This window comes from Pongo abelii, chromosome 14 (genome assembly GCF_028885655.2).
Source record: "Pongo abelii isolate AG06213 chromosome 14, NHGRI_mPonAbe1-v2.0_pri, whole genome shotgun sequence".
NCBI classification, from domain to species: domain Eukaryota; kingdom Metazoa; phylum Chordata; class Mammalia; order Primates; family Hominidae; genus Pongo; species Pongo abelii.
Genome location: NC_071999.2, coordinates 103,798,586 through 103,817,558, shown reverse-complemented (window position 1 = coordinate 103,817,558; position 18,973 = coordinate 103,798,586). Strand labels below are relative to the sequence as shown.

At 41.2% G+C, this 18,973-nt stretch overlaps 1 long non-coding RNA gene across 1 annotated transcript in view; it reads left to right on the top strand.

The window, feature by feature from the left end:
- Nucleotides 1-4,718: 4,718 nt before the first annotated feature.
- The window catches only part of LOC134759904 (uncharacterized), a 90,737-nt gene continuing 76,482 nt past the window's right edge, over nucleotides 4,719-18,973 (top strand). The window contains exon 1 of the long non-coding RNA XR_010136814.1: nucleotides 4,719-4,800. This is a non-coding gene — a long non-coding RNA (uncharacterized LOC134759904). The remainder of the gene's footprint in view (nucleotides 4,801-18,973) is intronic.

Below are 18,973 nucleotides of genomic sequence, written 5' to 3'. Positions count from 1 at the left end.
ATATGCACACGAAACCTCCTTGCTCAGTTGAATTTTCACCAATAACTTCAGCCCAAGGATACTCTTCCTTTGGGTAATGAGTCCTGTGATGTCATCTTAGCCAGATTCCATAAGTTTCTATACACTTGAGAAATCCACAGATTCCATAACTTTTTATTCACTGTTACTAGGACAGTCTAATTCTACACTTGAAGACACAGTCTTGTTCACTCTAAGATGTCCAATCTCAAAGCTGCTTTTCTCCCTTTGTCTTAGCAGAAGCTGTCCTGTCTGCAGCACTAACAAGAGAGTTCTCAGCCCTGGCTCCAACTGGGAGCTTCTAGTTCTCTCTTAGGCTGAGTGATTCTGGGATAGGGCTTGAGTGGGAGTATTTCTTTCTGACCTCTCAGTGATTCTAATGTGCGGCCAAGGTTGAGCACCGCTGCTGGGAAGCAGCACTGGTGGATGGGTGAGAGGAGGAGGTACATTGTGCTGGTCCCCACAACTTCCCTTCAGCTCTTTCAGGGTACATGGCAAGAAGGAGGAGGGAAAGGGCCAGTTGTTCTGTTTAATGGAAGTGGGGGCGGTTGTCTTCTTGGCTGGTCACTGTGGCCCCCAGCTCTGGAAGGCTTCTGAGTGCTGGTTCTCCCCGGAGGCACAGGTGTGGGGCTCAGTAAGATGGTGGAAGCCCAGCTGTCTTCCAGAGTGCCTGCTCCACCCCAAGGAAACCCACACTCTCCTGCCACACCAAAGGTTGCAGTGCAGGAGGCACCCCTATAACTGTTCTCTCCATATCCCTCAAATCCACCTCTCCATCTAGCTCTAACTCCCCTTTTCCCTGCTCAGGTGTCAGACCAGGACTTGTGCTGGGTAAATAGATATGTGCATTAGCCAGCGTTCATCCAGATAAACAGAACCAGAACCAACAGCAATAAGATGTCTATGTGCTTATGTATGTGTGTGTATGTATGTATGTGTATAGTACCTATAAACCTATTCATCAGTCTACCTATCTACCTACCTATCTATGGAGAGGCATGTATTTTAAGGAATTGGCTCACATGATTGTGGGAGCTGGAGAATCTGAAACCTGCCTTAAGTCCCAAGGCAGACTGGGGGTGGAATTCTTTCCACTCTGGGGACCTCTATCTTCCTCTTAAGGCCTTCAAATAATTGGAAGGGTAATCTGCTTTACTCAAAGTCTGATTTAAATGCTCATCACATCTAAAAAGTACCCTTACAGCAACATCTAGACTGGTGCTTGACCAAACAACTGGTCACCATAGCCTAGCCAAGTTGACACATAAAATTATCCATTACAGTGTCCAACTGGTGAAATGTATGTCCCTTGGTTCCAGGGGGAGGAAATATTCCCATTTTCCTCCAGGAAGAAGGTACCTGGAGGGGCACCCACCCTCTCCCCTCCCTGCCCTCTCTTGTAGCTGCCTAGGGTGAGAGGTGGAAGGAAAGGGACTTGGTCTGCACTTTGGTGCTTCCCCTCTGGCCTGGAAGCGGACTGCTGCCAACTTATTTAGCATGCGGGGCAGCTAGTCTATTTTGTTCTCAGTTTTGAACCTTAATAACAACTTTAGGGTAACAGGAGAAGCCCCACTCAATATCCTCGCATACATTGAATATTGTAGATGATAACGTAGCCCCAACATATGTTCTGTTTCTTATATACATCTGGAACCACCTTAAAAACTTGGCAACCTGAGATATGGAAAGATCCCTATTTAAGAAAAACCCAAAGCTACTAAGACAAATACAAGTCAGAAACTTAGAAGGGTGCAAGAAAGAGGCTGGACTGAATGGTCTGAATTCTAGGTATATATAAATAAACCCCCAAGTTCATATGTTAAAGCCCTAACCGGCAATGTGACTGTATTTAAAAATAGGTGGTTTAGGAAGTAATTAAGGTTAAATGAGGTCATAAGGGTAGTACCCTGATCCAATCAGGCTGGTGGCTTTATAAGAAGAGGAAGATCTCTCTCTCTCCCTCTCTCTCTCTCTCTCTCTCTCTTTTTCTTTCTCTCTCTACCTTTCTGTCTCTTTTTCCTCCAGTGAACTCAGAGGAAAGGCCATGTGGACACACAGGGAGAAGGCAGCTGTCTGCAAGCCAGGAAGAGAGCCCTACCAGACACCTTGATCTTGGACCTTTTAGCACCCAGAACTGTGGGAAATAAATTTCTATTGTTTAAGCCCCCCAGGCCATGGTATTTTGTGACAGCAGCCTGAGCTGACTAAGGCAATCACCCTGATGGTGAACCTGCCCTTGTGGAGGTGAGATGGGAATTTCGATGAATGCTGCTATGGTTTGGAGAAGGTTTGCTTGGCCCCACCAAGTCTTATGTTGAAATTTGATCCCCAGTGTTGGAGGCAGGGTGAGGTGGGAGATGTTTGGATCATGGGAGTGGACCCTCATGAATGGCTTCGTGGTCTTCTCCTGGAAGTGAGAGAGTTCTCACTGTTAGTTCCCCGCAATAACTGGTTGTTGAAAAAAGCCTGGCAGCTCCTCTTCTCTCTCTTTTTTCCTCTCTTGCCATGTGATGCTGGCTCCACTTCACCTTCTGCCATGATTGGAAGCTTCCTGAGGCCTCCAGAAGCAGATGCTGGATCCATGCTTCTTGTACAGCCTGCAGAACTGCGAGACACACAAAAACCTTTCTTTCTAATTACCTAGCCTCAGGTATTCCTTATAGCAACACAAATGGACAAAGACAAATACATTCATACATATATGTAAGTGTATACCAACATACGTGAATACATGTATATATAGTTAAGTGTACTCAAACACACAGAGACATACACACATATATAAGTGTACACACACACACACACACGCACACACAGAGTTATGTATTCATGACTTTCTTTTCCAGGATGAATAAGGCTTTTTCTGCCTTATTGGAAAAACATTTCTTTCATTACTTCCTAATCCCTCCACTGCCATCTCATTTAACTCCTGAACTCCAGTTGGCAGATGTTAATATACCCTTATTAGGGACAAGTGTTTTGGATCAATTCATGCATCTTTCCATATGGTAATGGAAAGTTTTAATTGCTTGGAGTGAGCTATTTGATCAGTCTGTTTGCCCATTTTTTTCAGAGGATAAAAGGGTATTTGTTAGGCTCTGAATGCAATAAAAAAATGCAAAGCCCACGTTTAATATCCTTTGGGTACAATTTATATTTTAAATTTCATAATTGTAGCCTTTCCAAATCATTATTTTTTAATGTAGTTAAATATAATTCATTAGCACGGTGCTGAAAATAGCAATAACATTTGCATCACTGTAGTCTCGATGTAATCAGCAGCTTCTGAGCCCACTGAGATTTTTGTGGCTCAGTTCAGTAGGACAGAACGGTCATGCGTTCTGCTGCGTGCAGGGAGAGAGAGTTAGCAGCTTCTGTTAGTGAAGGGTGGTGGTCCTCGCTTGAGCTGGGACTAGCTAGCTCTCCCTGCGTGCCATTCTATGAGTGGTGCAGCCATCGGCTCTCCAGGGTATTAAACCGGCAATGCTCAGGGGCCGTTTTGGGGTGCATTGCAGCCTCCTAGTTTTTTTATTTACCTTTGTTTGTAAGATTTTCGTGGTCTACAGAGAAAAAAAAGGAGCAAGTATTACGAAAAAAGTCCTGAGGTCTAATTCTGCCACATTTCAATATTTTCACTTTGGCTTTTGTGAATAAAAATGTGAAGTAAGAGCTTTGAGAGCATGATGCGAAGGCTCAAGACAGAGGAACAGACCCACGGAATCCTGTCTCTCCTCCATTCCACTTTCCCGTCTCCTCTGAGCCCCCGGCAGCCCATCTCGCTCTTCTCCTCACCTGGGTCCTGCGCACAGAGATCTTCTGTGCTGCTTCTCCCTGTCTTTTACCATAGTTTTTTCTTCCTTTCCCCTTATCCTCCTCTATTCTTTCTCACTGCTGCTGACCCATCAGTATTGTTTTCCTCTCAAGCTGAAGTCCCACGTGGATCCTTTTGTGTCCCACTGAGTGCAAAGGCCACACAGCCCTCAAGTCTCTCGGGCAGCTGTTAGGCTTTTCCTGGGACTGATCCCCAGGGCAGGTCCCGGGTTCCACGGGCGCAGCCCTCAGCGCAGGCGTTAGGGGATGCTAATGAGGCTTCCAGGCCAGGGGACTGGCCTGCATCGCACCACCCAGGGGCCCTCTTTGCCAGTCAACTCCTCTGCCATCGTCCAGTTTGTGCCTTCATAGGGCCCTCAGGTACCTGCAACTCCTCCTCAGCATGAAGGTGAGGCCAGGGCTTCTGCCCTTTTCTCAATCCACCTCTGCGTCAGCATTCGCTCGGGGAAAGCCCTGCTGCTCTCAGAGACAGGAGGGGAGAAAACTTTGTACCCAATCTTTTCTTCACCCTTTGTGTTTTGCTCTCAGTTATTTTGTTTATTTCAAAAGACAGGGTAAAACTTCTTAGGACTGTAAGTTTGGCTATTGCTAGGACTGCTTTTTGGGGGAAAAGCCTCACAGGGAAGGAAGACATATCCATTCTCTTTCACCCTTTGGGGATTTTGGGGTGGCTCATTTTCTAAATTACTGATATGGTTTAGCTGTGTCCCCGCCCAAAATCTCATCTTGAATTATAATCCCAATGATCTCCACATGTCAAGGGCGGGACCAGGTGGAGGTGATTGGATCATGGGAGCGGTTTCCCCCGTGCTGTTCTCGTGATAGTGAGTGAGTCTCACGAGATCTGATGGTTTTATAAGCGTCCGGCTTTTCGCCTGCGGGCACTCACTCACTGGGTCCTGCCGCCTCGGGAAGAAGGCGCGTGTTTTTCCTTTGCCTTCCACCCTGATGGTAAGTTTCCCGAGGCTTCCCCAGCAATGCAGAACTGTGAGTCAGTTAAACCTCTTTCCTTCATAAATTACCCAGTCGCAGGCTGTTTTTTATAGCAGCGTGAGAATGAACTAATACAATTACCAACTACAAGTACTGTTTTTTCGAAAGGAGAGAAACATGGCATTTGTCTGACCCCTTATACTTCTAGTCCTCTGGGCTTATTTTTGGAGTCTATTATTACAATCATATAGGTCCAGAAGGACATGACAGAGTCAAGTTGTGAAGGAACGGACTAAAAACTTTATCTGCTCCCTTTCCATCCCCCTGCTTTTTTTTGCTTTAATGTTTACTGCCCTTGATTGCTGCATGTACCCATTTACGGATATTTTATAACATTCAGTAAATAACACATTTTAAAACTTATAAGCTTCAGTTTTTGTGTGTTTAACACAGTGCCACTGTCCTAGGTATACAATAAATATCAGATATTACTACTTTCAAAAAAATCTCCACTTACTTTATTAACTCTTCACCCATACCAAAGCATGACTAGTTTTTTCCCTCTACTGATATTTACTTATAAAAACGGGATTAAATAAAAGAAAATGTTTTCCATTCCCAATTATATTATTTGTTCTCCGCTAAGCAATTTCTCCAAACTAGCCATGATTGAAAATAATGATAATTTTAAAAAAGGCATCCTAGCTTTCTTTATTCTGATTTTGTCCACCCTTGGCTTACTTTTAAAAATAATAATGTTGTCATTTCTACCTATCTGCTTGGAATATAATCCTTCTGTCTCTAGGGGAAGTAATGTTTCTGAAGAGTAAAAAATAAGAGTTTTGATTTGAACTAGAATTCATCTTGAAGATCTTGAAGTCACACATATTTACTTGATTCAAGAAATAGACACAATGTCCTAAAGGTCAGAATTTAAAGTGGGACCCCACTGATGGAATAACATTTTTTCTTCTGAAAACGCTTCTGTGTTTCACGATTGACAAATGAACTAGTGAGTGAAAAAGGTATTTGGAGGGTAGATATCTCCGGTGTGCCGAGCTAAGGAATGAATCACTCAATCACCACAAGTTTCTTGAGAGTCTATTGTGTGCAAAGAACTGCATGTTTTGTCTGTGCTGATGACGGGAACTCAATACTCAACAATATTTAACAAAAATTCATAGACTGTGTACCAGGGACTGTGCTAGATGTTCTACGTATTTCTCCATCAATCTTCTGAGCTCCAGAGCAACATTGATAAATGCCTGTGAAAAATTTCCCTTAGATATTGTTCACAGACCCCTCCATTTGGCATGTCCAAGATGGAACTTAACATTTCACTGTCTTTATTAATGGTGCCTTTTCATTCAGACATTCAAACCAGAAACTCAATCTTCCCTGGTTCATGCCTTTCTTCCATCAGCCTCTCTCCATATGATTATACAATATCACGTTCAGCTGATTCTTCCTTTTATTGGTTGAAGCTGTTTCCTCTGCCACCCCACTGCTGTCCCAGTGATCACTCTTGTGTTTTCTCACCTCAGCATTTACAATGGCTTTGTAACTTGGGCGTCTCTTAAAGTTCTTACTGTATTTTCTATGTGCTTCCTACTAGGGTGACCAACCATCCCAGTTTGACCTCAGTCCAAACTGAGGAGTTTCCTGGGATGCAGGACTTTGTAAATCTTTCAGTTTTAAAATAGGACAGTTCCAGGCAAACTGGGACAGTTGGTCACCCTATCTGTTACTATCTTTCAAGTCAAAGTCTGGGGCAGGTGAATCAGATTGACTGAGAGTCAATCTATAGCACAGGAGATTGATAAATTATCTGGTATTTTTCAGCTTTTCTAATGAAAGTTGGGTTTCAATTCATAAGGTATGGGAGTCCCCAACTGTAGCAAGAGGGTTCAAAGTTTGGGGGACAAAAATTAATAAATATCTTCATACACTGTTTCTCTGTATCCAGTCTCCCCAGTTATAATGCGTTGTGTGTTCTGAGTTAAGGTAAAGCTCACTTTATTTATTTTTTAACTTTTAAGTTCAGGGGTATATGTGCAGGTTTGTTACATAAACTTGTGTCATAGGGGTTTGTTGTACAGATGATTTCATTACCCAGGTATTAAGTCTAATGCCCATTAGTTATTTTTGCTGATCTCCTGCCTCCTCCCACCCTCCACTCTCTGATAGGACCCAATGTATGTTGTTCCCCTCTATATGTCCGTGTGTTCTCATCATTTCCCTCCAACTTACAAGTGAGGACATGTGGTATTTGGTTTTCTGTTCCTGTCTTAGTTTACTAAAAATAATGATTTCTAGCTCCATCCATGTCCCTGCAAAGGACATGATCTTGTTCTTTTTTATGGCTGCATAGTATTCTGTGGGGTATATGTACCATGTTTTTTTAATCCAGTCTGTCATTGATGGGCATTTAGGTTGATTCGGTGTCTTTGCTATTGTGAATAGTGGTGCAATGAACATATGCCTGCATGTGTCTTTATAATTGAATAATTTTTATTCCTTTGGGCATATACCTAGTAATGGAGTTGCTGGGTCTAATGGTATTTCTTGTCTTTAGTTCTTTGAGGAATCATCACACTGTCTTCCACAATGGTTGAACTAATTTACACTCCCACCAACAGTGTATAGGAATTCCTTTTTCTCCACAACCTCACCAGCATCTGTTATTTTTTGACTTTTTAATAATGGCCATTCTGACTGGTGTTAGATGGTAGCTCATTGTGATTTTGATTTGCATTTCTCTAATGATTGGTAAAGTTGAGCTTTTTTTCGTATGATTGTTGGCCACATGTATGTCTTCTTTTGAAAAATGTCTGTTCATTTCCTTTGCCCACTTTTTTTATGGGGTTGTTTTTTTTCTTGTAAATGTGTTTAAGTTCCTTATAGCTGCTGGATATTAGACCTTTGTTGGATACATAGTTTGCAAAAATTTTCTCTCATTCTGCAGGTTGTCTGTTTACTCTGTTGACCAGTTTCTTTTGCTGTACAGAAGCTCTTTAGTTTAATTAGATCCCATTTGTCGATTTTTGCTTTTGTTGCAATTGCTTTTGGCATCTTCATCATGAAATATTTGTCCATGCCTATGTTCTGAATGGTATTGCCTAGGTTGTCTTCCAGGGTTTTTATAGTTTTTGGTTTTACATGTAAGTCTTTAATCCATCTTGAGTTAATTTTGGTATATAGTAAGAGGTAGATGTCCAATTTTAATCTTCTGCATATGGCTAGCCAGTTATCCTAGCACCATTTATTGAATAGGGAATCCTTTCCCTATTGCTTATTTTTGTCAGGTCTGTTGAAAATCATATAGTTGTAGAGGTGCAATCCTATTTCTGGGTTCTCTATTCTGTTCCATTGGTCTATGTGTCTGTTTTTGTACCAGTACCATACCATGCTGTTTTGGTTACTGTAGCCAGTATAGTTTGAGGCTGAGTAAAGCTCACTTTCTACCAGATATCCTTCTATACCCTTGAAAATCTACTCTTGCTTCCTTGCAAAAGATAAAGTCCAAACTTCTTAGTGTGTCCTATGGCCCTTCATGGTCTGAAGTCTCATTTCCAGCTTCACCTCTTGCTATCCACCTCCTTAAGTTCTCCCTGCAGCTTCAGGGGCACCTCTTATAGTTTGTGAATCATGCCATATGTCTTCATGCCTTCATGGGTTTAGTATGGGCTGCTCCTTTTGCTATGACTATGCTTTGCTGTCAGTGCAGTTGTCTCTCCTCTGTGGCGTCTTACTGATCGTGCCAGTACCAGCTATCAGGCCAAATCAGTTGTTCCTCTCTACACTAACATTTACCATGCTGCATTGCCATTTGTTACTTACATGTCTCTCTTTCCTTTTATATTTATGAGTGCTTCAAGTGCTGGACAAGGTGAAACTCCAATCCCCTTTTCTATGAGAGGTGGAGAAAGAAAGCATGACCAAAGGCACACATAAATAAGTGGTAGTCACCAAAATCTAAGTGAATTCCATGCATATATGTAGTAAGATATTAGTTGCTCCTTAAATATTTATTTCTCTACTCTTACTTTACTAAGAGAACCTCCCAAATTTAATGGGCACGTGGATGCATATCATCTGCCAATTTTTTCCCCTTCATGCTGGTTGGAATGTAAATGTGATGGCAGGAGTTGGAACAGCTATCTTTGACTTTGAGTTAGTAGCTGATGTTGAAGATGGCAAATTAACAAGAGAGAGCATGGATCTCCAACACCTGGAGCTAATACAGCACCCCTGCATTATTTATACTTAGACTCTTTTGTGAGAGAGAAATAAACTTCTATCTTATTTAATTTGACTTTCATTGCCACAGCTATACCCTGTAACCTAATTAACATGAGAAAGGGAAACTGTTAGAGGTGAAATAGCTCTTTTGTATTGTGACTTAGATCAAAGTCTGACGCAAGGAAGGGTGTGAGAGAACTGAACACAGACAAGTATCATTCTTCTGGTTTTGTCAGTGTGAAGGGTGGACAACTTTTTATTACAAATATTTCTCTGAATCAGCGTTTTCCAATTTCTTCAAATCTTTAAGTTGTCAATCACAGGTGGTAGACTAGAAAAGGAATGAAAAGAGAGTAAGAACTAGAAAGCATTTTGCTCTTCCTTTGATAACGTTTTAGATCTGTCTTTTGGGTGATTAAGATGATCATTAGAATGTCAGATCTGCTTCTAAGACCCCATGTCAGGCCCCTGTCAGAAATGCCACAGAGCAAGACGTGGTTTCTGACTTCAAGAAGATAAACAGAAAAGGTACATATAAGCAGAGGACAAAAATGAGTAGGTAGGTAGGTAAATAGATAGCTTGATAGATAGGTAAGTGATAGAGTATTGCTTACTGAAATCCACTGTTCAAAATCAATCAAATAATTGAAAGACTATTCGAAAGAGGGAGAGGTAATGTGGTGCAGTGGCAAAATTAAAGCTTTGGGATATTTGGGAACTGGCACCCAGTTCCTCGTTAACTGTTTGACTGTAGGTAAATAACTTAATTTATCTGAGCTTCACTCTCTACTAAGAGTTGGCTAATAATATCCATTTCCTATGATTGTTATGAAAATTAGAAAAAAAGTGGATAATTATTGAAATGGCTATTATTATTATTTGCTTTCATATTTATGTCTTAATCCATATGGAATTTTGTGTATAGGGTCAAATAGATATCTAATTTTGTTTCTTTTTCCGTGTGGGTACTCTGTTGTCTCTACACCATTTACTAAAACAAAGTCCTTTGGGTTACAGTACCATCTTTGTCATATGTCAAAGTTCCATATAAGTGTGGGCCTGTTTCTGAGTTTTCTTTTCTCTTCCATTGGACTGTTGGTCTGTCTTTGAACCAAACATTCCCTGTCTTGTATATAATATCTTTATAGATGCCTTTACATCTGATATGGCATTTCTGCCATCTCATTTTTTCTCAGAATTTATTTGACTATTTATAGTCTGATGTAAATTTCAGAATCAAGATTCATAAAAAACACTGTCAAGATTTTTATCAAATTGCATTAATTGTATAGATGACTTAGGTGAGTATGGAAAGCTTTAAGGTACTGAAAGATATGTGAAATATGATAGCCAGAGAGCAATGAGAGGAGTAAGGAGGGAGTCATATTAGAAGGAATGGCGTGAGCCAGGAAAACCCAGGGGGTGTTTTGTCCATAGTTTGGTGTAGTTTGACTGGTGAGTGATGGATACTAGAAGAGAGATATAAAACAGGCTTGGAAGGCAGCTGAGCTGTCAATTATAAATGGAACGCATAGAGGGTAGCCTGTGCCAACTCCTTAGCCCAGAAAGTCCTGTGACATTTGCTAATGAAAATCAATTTCCCATCCAACTTTGTGAAATCATAATGCAACGAAGACTCAAGCAAGTAAGAAAACTTAGACAGAGGAAGTTTAGCCAGATGTTAATCAGGCAGTAAGCTTTGAAAATGTTGCTCTCAATGGGGGCCCTTTTAAAATGTGACATTATTTTACCTGTGGCTACTAAATCCATTAGTAAACACTCTGTGGGAATATGAGCTAAGAAATCTACATTCTCTGATGATTTTTCCAGATGTGCAATTAGCTTGACCAAAAACATGCTCAGCCAGAGGCACTCATTAACTTCCAAAAGTGGAGACTATTTACCCCAACTGAACCTGCTGGGGTAAACCAGTTGACTCTACATGCAATGCACATTTAATTTTTCTGTTGCTTTACCATTGAGATTTTCAGAGTCCGGAAGGATACACAGTTCTGCTGTTTTTATGCAGAACCCATGCTGGCTGAGCCCCCTGCAAAGCTATTTTAAAGGCCAGCTGGTTATTAAAATGTCCAAATCAGTGTTTGCAGAATCACAGCATTCTTGAGGTGGTCAGACATAAGGGTGGGCCATTTATCTAGCCCAGCCTTCTCATACCATAGGAAACAGAGTCAGCCAGAGAGATGACTGATGGCCTCTCAGTGAAGCAAAACATTTGGGACAGAGCAGGGTGTAGAATTCAGATCTCCTGAGTTCTGTTTCCCTGGCTAAGCCATGACATTTACCTTCTCCTTGGGTCATCTTTGTCATCTTATTGGTTACTTTTCTGACAGTTGCCAGAATCAAAATGAAGTCACTTTTGTTAAAACAAAACCCTGACAAATGGAGTCAGAGAATGCCATGAGGAGAGGATTTTCAGGCATAAATGCCTGATGACAAAACCTATCATGAAAAACTTCACAAAAACCATGACTTTGCACAAAGGCCATTACAACTTTACACAAAACACACTTCTGCAAGGACATCTGCCAGCAACTGTCTGTCCAAGCCCATAGTGGTATCATCCTTGTAGCCAAGGATAATTATCGCAAAACAACTATGTAATCCCTCTCACTTTTCCTTTAAAAACCATTGTCTTCCTTTACCTCCCTGAATATGCAGATAGTTTATTTTGGCATATGTATGCCCATTGCAATGTCTTATTCCCAAAATAAATATAATTTTCTTTCAGAGAGCCTCTCTCTTTTGTTATTTAGTTTGACGCTCTCCTTGTTCTCTGCAAATAAACTGCTTGTTTTTTACTTCATTTTGAAAGATCTGGATTTGAGCTCTTACTAGTTTTTATGTGCTTCTTGGCTTGGGGTTGTAATTGTATAACCCGTATTGTTCAGTACACACAGCTTGAGAATAAAAACACGGTCACAAAACAACAGCATTCCTCTGTCCCCAACACTGACTGCTCTACCCTAACTCCAGGCCCACCAAGATTCTTCTTAAATCATTCCAGGAACCCTCGAGGAATTACCTCTAGTGAGCTTCGCAGATGAAACCTTTTTTTCATGGTAACTCCTGCCATTTTTCTCCTCCATGTGTTCTGATGATGCCACAGATGGTGACTGGGGTACCAACGTCGGCAGAAGATTTTCACTTGGTGGTGGTGCCTGCCCAAGACATCATGGCTGCTGGCAAAGGTGCCAGCCCTTGAGCTGATGCTGCTTCTGTCTAGACCAAGGATGCTGGTGTGGCCTTGGGTCCACTTGGTCACCCCACCCTCCTACCAATGCTAGGATCTCTGCATGAATTTCTGAGAGAGGCTGGAGGAAAATGTGAATGACACAGATCATGCTGTACATACAATTGCACTTCCTTCACCGTTAAATTGTTTTCAGCAGCCTGAACTTGTGCTGCAACTTTTGTTCCCTGAGGATGAGATTTCCATTAATACCTTTTCCAGGTAGACTCTTTATTTTTTTACTATACTTTAAGTTCTGGGGCACATGTGCAGAACATGCAGCTTTGTTAAGCTGCATCCTATTTGGGAAGAGGTTCCTTTTGTGAGACATTGCCTCACCTCCCACTATGAAAATCAAAGGTGACCAGGCATGGTGGCTCAGGCCTGTAATCCCAGCACTTTGGGAGGCCGAGGCAGGTGGATCATCTGAGGTCAGGAGTTCGAGACCAGCCTGGCCAACATGGTGAAACCCCGTCTCTACTGAAAATACAAAAATTAGCCAGGCATGGTGGTGCATGCCTGTGAACCCAGCTACTCAAAAGGCTGAGGCAGGAGAATCGCTTGAACCCAGGAGGTGGAGGTTGCAGTGAGTCGATACCGCACCAATGCGCTCCAGCCTAGGAGACAGCAAGACTTCATCTCAAAAAAAAAAAAAAAAAAAAAAAATCAAAGATAACCAGATATTCCCTTTCCTATCACCTGGCCACTGGTAGGTGATTATTTGACCCAGGCTTGGCCAACTCTTTGCTCTTCTCTGGAACCTTGACTCTTGACTCTTGAACTAGTGACACAGAGATGGAAGAACAGTTCAGGATTTATTCATAATGAGGGCAATCAGCAATAGAGTTAGTGGTGTCTGTGGCAGTGGTTGGGGTGTCCTGAAAACACAACATTGTCCTGGAATGGGAGGGAAGAAGGTGCTGTTGATGACATTCTATCTGAAAAATGCCTGTATCAGACACATTATTGGGCATCTCTCTTGAGATAAGGACATAATCTTTATTTTTTAAATTATTTTTATTTTTTATTATACTTTAAGTTCTATGGTACATGTGCACAATGTGCAGGTTTGTTAGTATACATGTGCCGTGTTGGTTTGCTGCACCCATTAACTCATCGTTTACATTAGGTATTTCTCCTAATGCTATCCCTCCCCCATCCCTCCACCCCACGACAGGCCCCAGTATGTGATGTTCCCCACCCCATGTCCAAGTGTTCTCATTGTTCAGTTCCCACCTATGGGTGAGAACATGTGGTGTTTGGTTTTCTGTCCTTGTGATAGTTTGCTCAGAATGATGGTTTCCAGCTTCATCCATGTCCCTACAAAGGACATGAACTCATTCTTTTTTATGGCTGCATAGTATTCCATGGTGTATATGTGCCACATTTTCTTAATCCAGTCTGTCATTGATGGACATTTGGGTTGATTCCAAGTCTTTGCTATTGTGAATAGTGCCGTAATAAACATACGTGTGCATGTGTCTTTATAATAGCATGATTTATAATCCCTTGGGTATATACCCAGTAATGGGTTCGCTGAGTCAAGTGGTATTTCTAGTTCTAGATCCTTGAGGAATCGCCACACTGTCTTCCACAATGGTTGAACTAGTTTACAGTCCCACCCACAGTGTAAAAGTGTTACTATTTCTCCACATCCTCTCCAGCACCTGTTGTTTCCTGACTTTTTAATGATCACCATTCTAACTGGTGTGAGATGGTATCTCATTGTGGTTTTGATTTGCATTTCTCTGATGACCAGTGATGATGAGCATTTTTTCATGTGTCTGTTGGCTGCATAAATGTCTTCTTTTGAGAATTGTCTGTTCATATCCTTTGCCCATTTTTTGATGGGGTTGTTTGATTTTTTTCTTGTAGATTTGTTTAAGTTATTCATAGATTCTGGATATTAGCCCTTTGTCAGATAGATAGATTGCAAAAATTTTCTCCCATTCTGTAGGTTGCCTGTTCACTCTGATAGTAGTTTCTTTTGCTGTGCAGAAGCTCTTTAGTTTAACTAGATCCCATTTGTCTATTTTGGCTTCTGTTGCCATTGCTTTTGGTGTCTTAGTCATGAAGTCCTTGCCCATGAGTGTGTCCTGAATGGTATTGCCTTGGTTTTCTTCTAGGGTTTTTATGGTTTTAGGTCTAATATTTAAGTCTTTAATCCATCTTGAATTAATTTTTGTATAAGGTATAAGGAAGGGATCCAGTTTCAGCTTTCTACATATGGCTAGCCAGTTTTCCCAGCACCATTTATTAAATAGGGAATCCTTTCCCCATTTCTTGTTTTTGTCAGGTTTGTCAAAGATCAGATGGTTGTAGATGTATGGTGTTACTTCTGAGGCCTCTGTTCTGTTCCACTGGTCTATATCTCTGTTTTGGTACCAGTACCATGTTGGTTTGGTTACTGTAGCCTTGTAGTGTAGTTTGAAGTCAGGTAGCATGATGCCTCCAGCTTTGTTCTTTTGGCTTAGGATTGTCTTGGAAATGCAGGCTCCTTTTTGGTTCCATATGAACTTTAAAGTAGTTTTTTCCAATTTTGTGAAGAAAGTCATTGGTAGCTTGATGGGGATGGCACTGAATCTATAAATTACCTTGGGTAGTATGGCCATTTTCATGATATCGATTCTTCCTATCCACGAGCATGGAATTTTCTTCCATTTGTTTGTGTCCTCTTTTATTTCATTGAGCAGTGGTTTGTAGTTCTCCTTGAAGAGGTCCTTCACATCCCTTGTAAGATGGATTCCTAGGTATTTTATCCTCTTTGTAGCAATTGTGAATGGGACGTCACTCATGATTTGGCTCTCTGTCTGTTCTTGGTGTATAAGAATGCTTGTGATTTTTGCACATTGATTTTTGTATACTGAGACTTTACTGAAGTTGCTTATCAGCTTAAGGAGATTTTGGGCTGAGATGATGGAGTTTTCTAAATATACAATCATGTCATCTGCAAACAGGGACAATTTGACTTCCTCTTTTCCTAATTGAATACCCTTTATTTCTTTCTCTCACCTGATTGCCCTGGCCAGAACTTCCATACTATGTTGAGTAGGAGTGGTGAGAGAGGGCATCCCTGTCTTGTGCCAGTTTCCAAAGGGAACGCTTCCAGTTTTTGCCCATTCAGTGTGATAGTGGCTGTGGGTTTGTCATAAATAGCTCTTATTATTTTGAGATACAGCCCATCAATACCTAATTTATTGAGAGTTTTTAGCAAAATTTTGTTGAATTTTGTCAAAGGACTTTTCTGCATCTATTGAGATAATCATGTGGTTTTTGTCCTTGGTTCTGTTTATGTGATGGATTACGTTTATTGATTTGAGTATGTTGAACCACCCTTGCATCCCAGGGATGAAGCCAACTTGATCTTGGTGGATAAGCTTTTTGATGTGCTGCTGGATTTGATTTGCCAGTATTTTATTGAGTATTTTCACATCAGTGTTCATCAAGGATATTGGTCTAAAATTCTCTTTTTTTGTTGTGTATCTGCCAGGCTTTGGTATCAGGATGATGCTGGCCTCATAAAATGAGTTAGGGAGGATTCCCTCTTTTTCTATTGATTGGAATAGTTTCAGAAGGAATGGTACCAGCTTCTCTTTGTACCTCTGGTAGAATTCGGCTGCAAATTCGTCTGGTCCTGGACTTTTTTTGGTTGGTAAGCTATTAATTATTGCCTCAATTTCAGAGCCTGTTATTGGTCTATGCAGGGATTCAACTTCTTCCTGGTTTAGTCTTGGGAGGGTGTATGTGTTGAGAAATTTATCCATTTCTTCTAGATTTTCTAATTTATTTGCGTAGAGATGTTTATAGTATTCTCTGATGGTAGTTTGTATTTTTATGGGATTGGTGGTGATATCCCCTTTATAATTTTTTATTGCGTCTATTTGATTCTTCTCTCTTTTCTTCTTTATTAGTCTTGCTAGTGGTCTATCAATTTTGTTGATCTTTTCAAAAAACCAGCTACTGGATTCATTGATTTTTTTTTTTTTTTTTTTGAAGAGTTTTTTGTGTCTCTATCTCCTTCAGTTCTGCTCTGATGTTAGTTATTTCTTGCCTTCTGCTAGCTTTTGAATATGTTTGCTCTTGCTTCTCTAGTTCTTTTAATTGTGATGTTAGGCTGTCGATTTTAGATTTTTCCTGCTTTCTCTTGTGGGCATTTAGTGGTATAAATTTCCTTCTACACACTGCTTTAAATGTGTCCCAGAGATTCTGGTACGTTGTGTCTTTGCTCTCATTGGTTTCAAAGAACATCTTTATTTCTGCTTTCATTTCATTATTTACCCAGTAGTCATTCAGGAGCAGGTTGTTCAGTTTCCATGTAGTTGAGTGGTTTTGAGTGAGTTTCTTAATCCTGAGTTCTAATTTGATTGCACTGTGGTCTGAGAGAGAGTTTGTTGTGTTTTCTGTTTTTTTACATTTGCTGAGGAGTGCTCTACTTCCAACTATGTGGTTAATTTTGGAATAAGTGCGATGTGGTGCTGAGAAGAATGTATATTCTGTTGATTTGGGGTGGACAGTACTGTAGAATCTACCTATTAGGTCTGCTTGGTGCAGAGCTGAGTTCAAGTCCTGGATATCCTTGTTAACCTTCTGTCTCGTTGATGTGTCTAATATTGACAGTGGGGTGTTAAAGTCTCCCATTATTATTGTGTGGGAGTCTAAGTCTCTTTGTAGGTTTCTAAGGACCTGCTTTATGAATCTGTGTGCTGCTGTATTGGGTGCATATATATTTAGGATAGTTAGCTCTTCTTGTTGAATTGATCCCTTTACCATTATGTAATGGCCTTCTTTGTGTCTTTTGATCTTTGTTGGTTTAAAGTCTGTTTTATCAGAGACTAGGATTGCAACCCCTGCCTTTTTTTGTTTTCCATTTGCTTGGTAGATCTTCCTTCATCCCTTTATTTTGAGGCTATGTGTGTCTTTGCACATGAGATGGGTCTCCTGAATAAAACACACTGATGGGTCTTGACTCTTTATCCAATTTGCCAGTCTGTGTCTTTTAATTGGGGCATTTAGCCCATTTACATTTAAGGTTAATATTGTTATGTGTGAATTTGATCCTGTCATTATAATGTTAGCTGGTTATTTTGCCCATTAGTTGATGCAGTTTCTTCCTAGCCTCGATGGTCTTTACAATTTGGCATGTTTTTGCAGTGGCTGGTACTGGTTCTTCCTTTCCATGTTTAGTGCTTCCTTCAGGAGCTCTTGTAAGGCAGGCCTGGTGGTGACAAAATCTCTCAGCATTTGCTTGTCTGTAAAGGATTTTATTTCTCCTTCACTTATGAAGCTTAGTTTGGCTGGATATGAAATTCTGGGTTGAAAATTCTTTTCTTTAAGAATGTTGAATATTGGCCCCCACTCTCTTCTGGCTTGTGGAGTTTCTGCCAAGAGATCAGCTGTTAGTCTGATGGGCTTCCCTTTGTGGGTAACCCGACCTTTCTCTCTGGCTGCTCTTAACCTTTTTTCCTTCATTTCAACCTTGTTGAATCTGACAATTTTTTGTCTTGGGGTTGTTGTTCTTGAGGAGTATCTTTGTGGTGTTCTCTGTATTTCCTGAATTTGAATGTTGGCCTGTGTTGCTAGGTTGGGGAAGTTCTCCTGGATAATATCCTAAAGAGTGTTTTCCAGCTTGGTTCTATTCGCCCTGTCACTTTCAGGTATACCAATCAATTTAGATTTGGTTTTTTCACATAGTCCCATATTTCTTGGAGGCTTTGTTTGTTTCTTTTTACTCTTTATTTTTCTCTAAACTCTTCTTGCTTCATTTCATTTATTTGGTCTTCAATTACTGATACCCTTCCACTTGATCGAATTGTCTACTGAAGCTTGTGCGTGCATCGCGTAGTTCTTGTGCCATGGTTTTCAGCTCCATCAGGTCATTTAAGGTCTTCTCTACACTGTTTATTCTAGTTAGCCATTTGTTTAATCTTTTTTGAAGGTTTTTAGCTTCCTTGCAATGGGTTTGAACATTCTCCTTTAGCTCAGAGAAGTTTGTTGTTATCGACTTTCTGAAGCCTACTTCTGTCAACTCGTCAGAGTCTTTCTCAGTCCAGCTTTGTTCCGTTGATGGCGAAGAGCTGTGATCCTTTGGAGGAGAAGGGGTGCTCCGGTTTTTAGAATTTTCAGCGTTTCTGCACTGGTTTCTCCCCATCTTTGTGGTTTTATCTACCTTTGGTCTTTGATGGTGGTGACCTGCAGATGGAGTTTTGGTGTGAATGTCCTTTGTGTTGATGTTGATGCTATTCCTTTCTGTTAGTTTTCCTTCTAACGGGTCCCTCAGCTGCAGGTCTGTTGGAGTTTGCTGGAGGTGCACTCCAGACCCTGTTTGCCTGGGTATCACCAGCCGAGGCCGCAGAACAGCAAATATTGCAGAACAGCAAATATTGCTGCCTGATCCTTGCTCTGGAAGCTTTGTCTCAGAGGGGCACCTGGCTGTATGAGGTGTCAGTCGGCCCCTACTGGGAGGTGTCTCCAAGTTAGGCTACAACGGGGGTTAGGGACCCACTTGAGGAGGCAATCTGTCTGTTCTCAGAGCTCAAACACCATGCTGGGAGAACCACTGCTCTCCTCAGAGCTGTCAGACAGTGACAATGTTTAAGTCTGCAGAAGTTTCTGCTGACTTTTCTTCAGCTATGCCCTGCTCCCCGAGGTGGAGTCTACAGAGGCAGGCGGGCCTTATTGACCTGCGGTGGGCTCCACCCA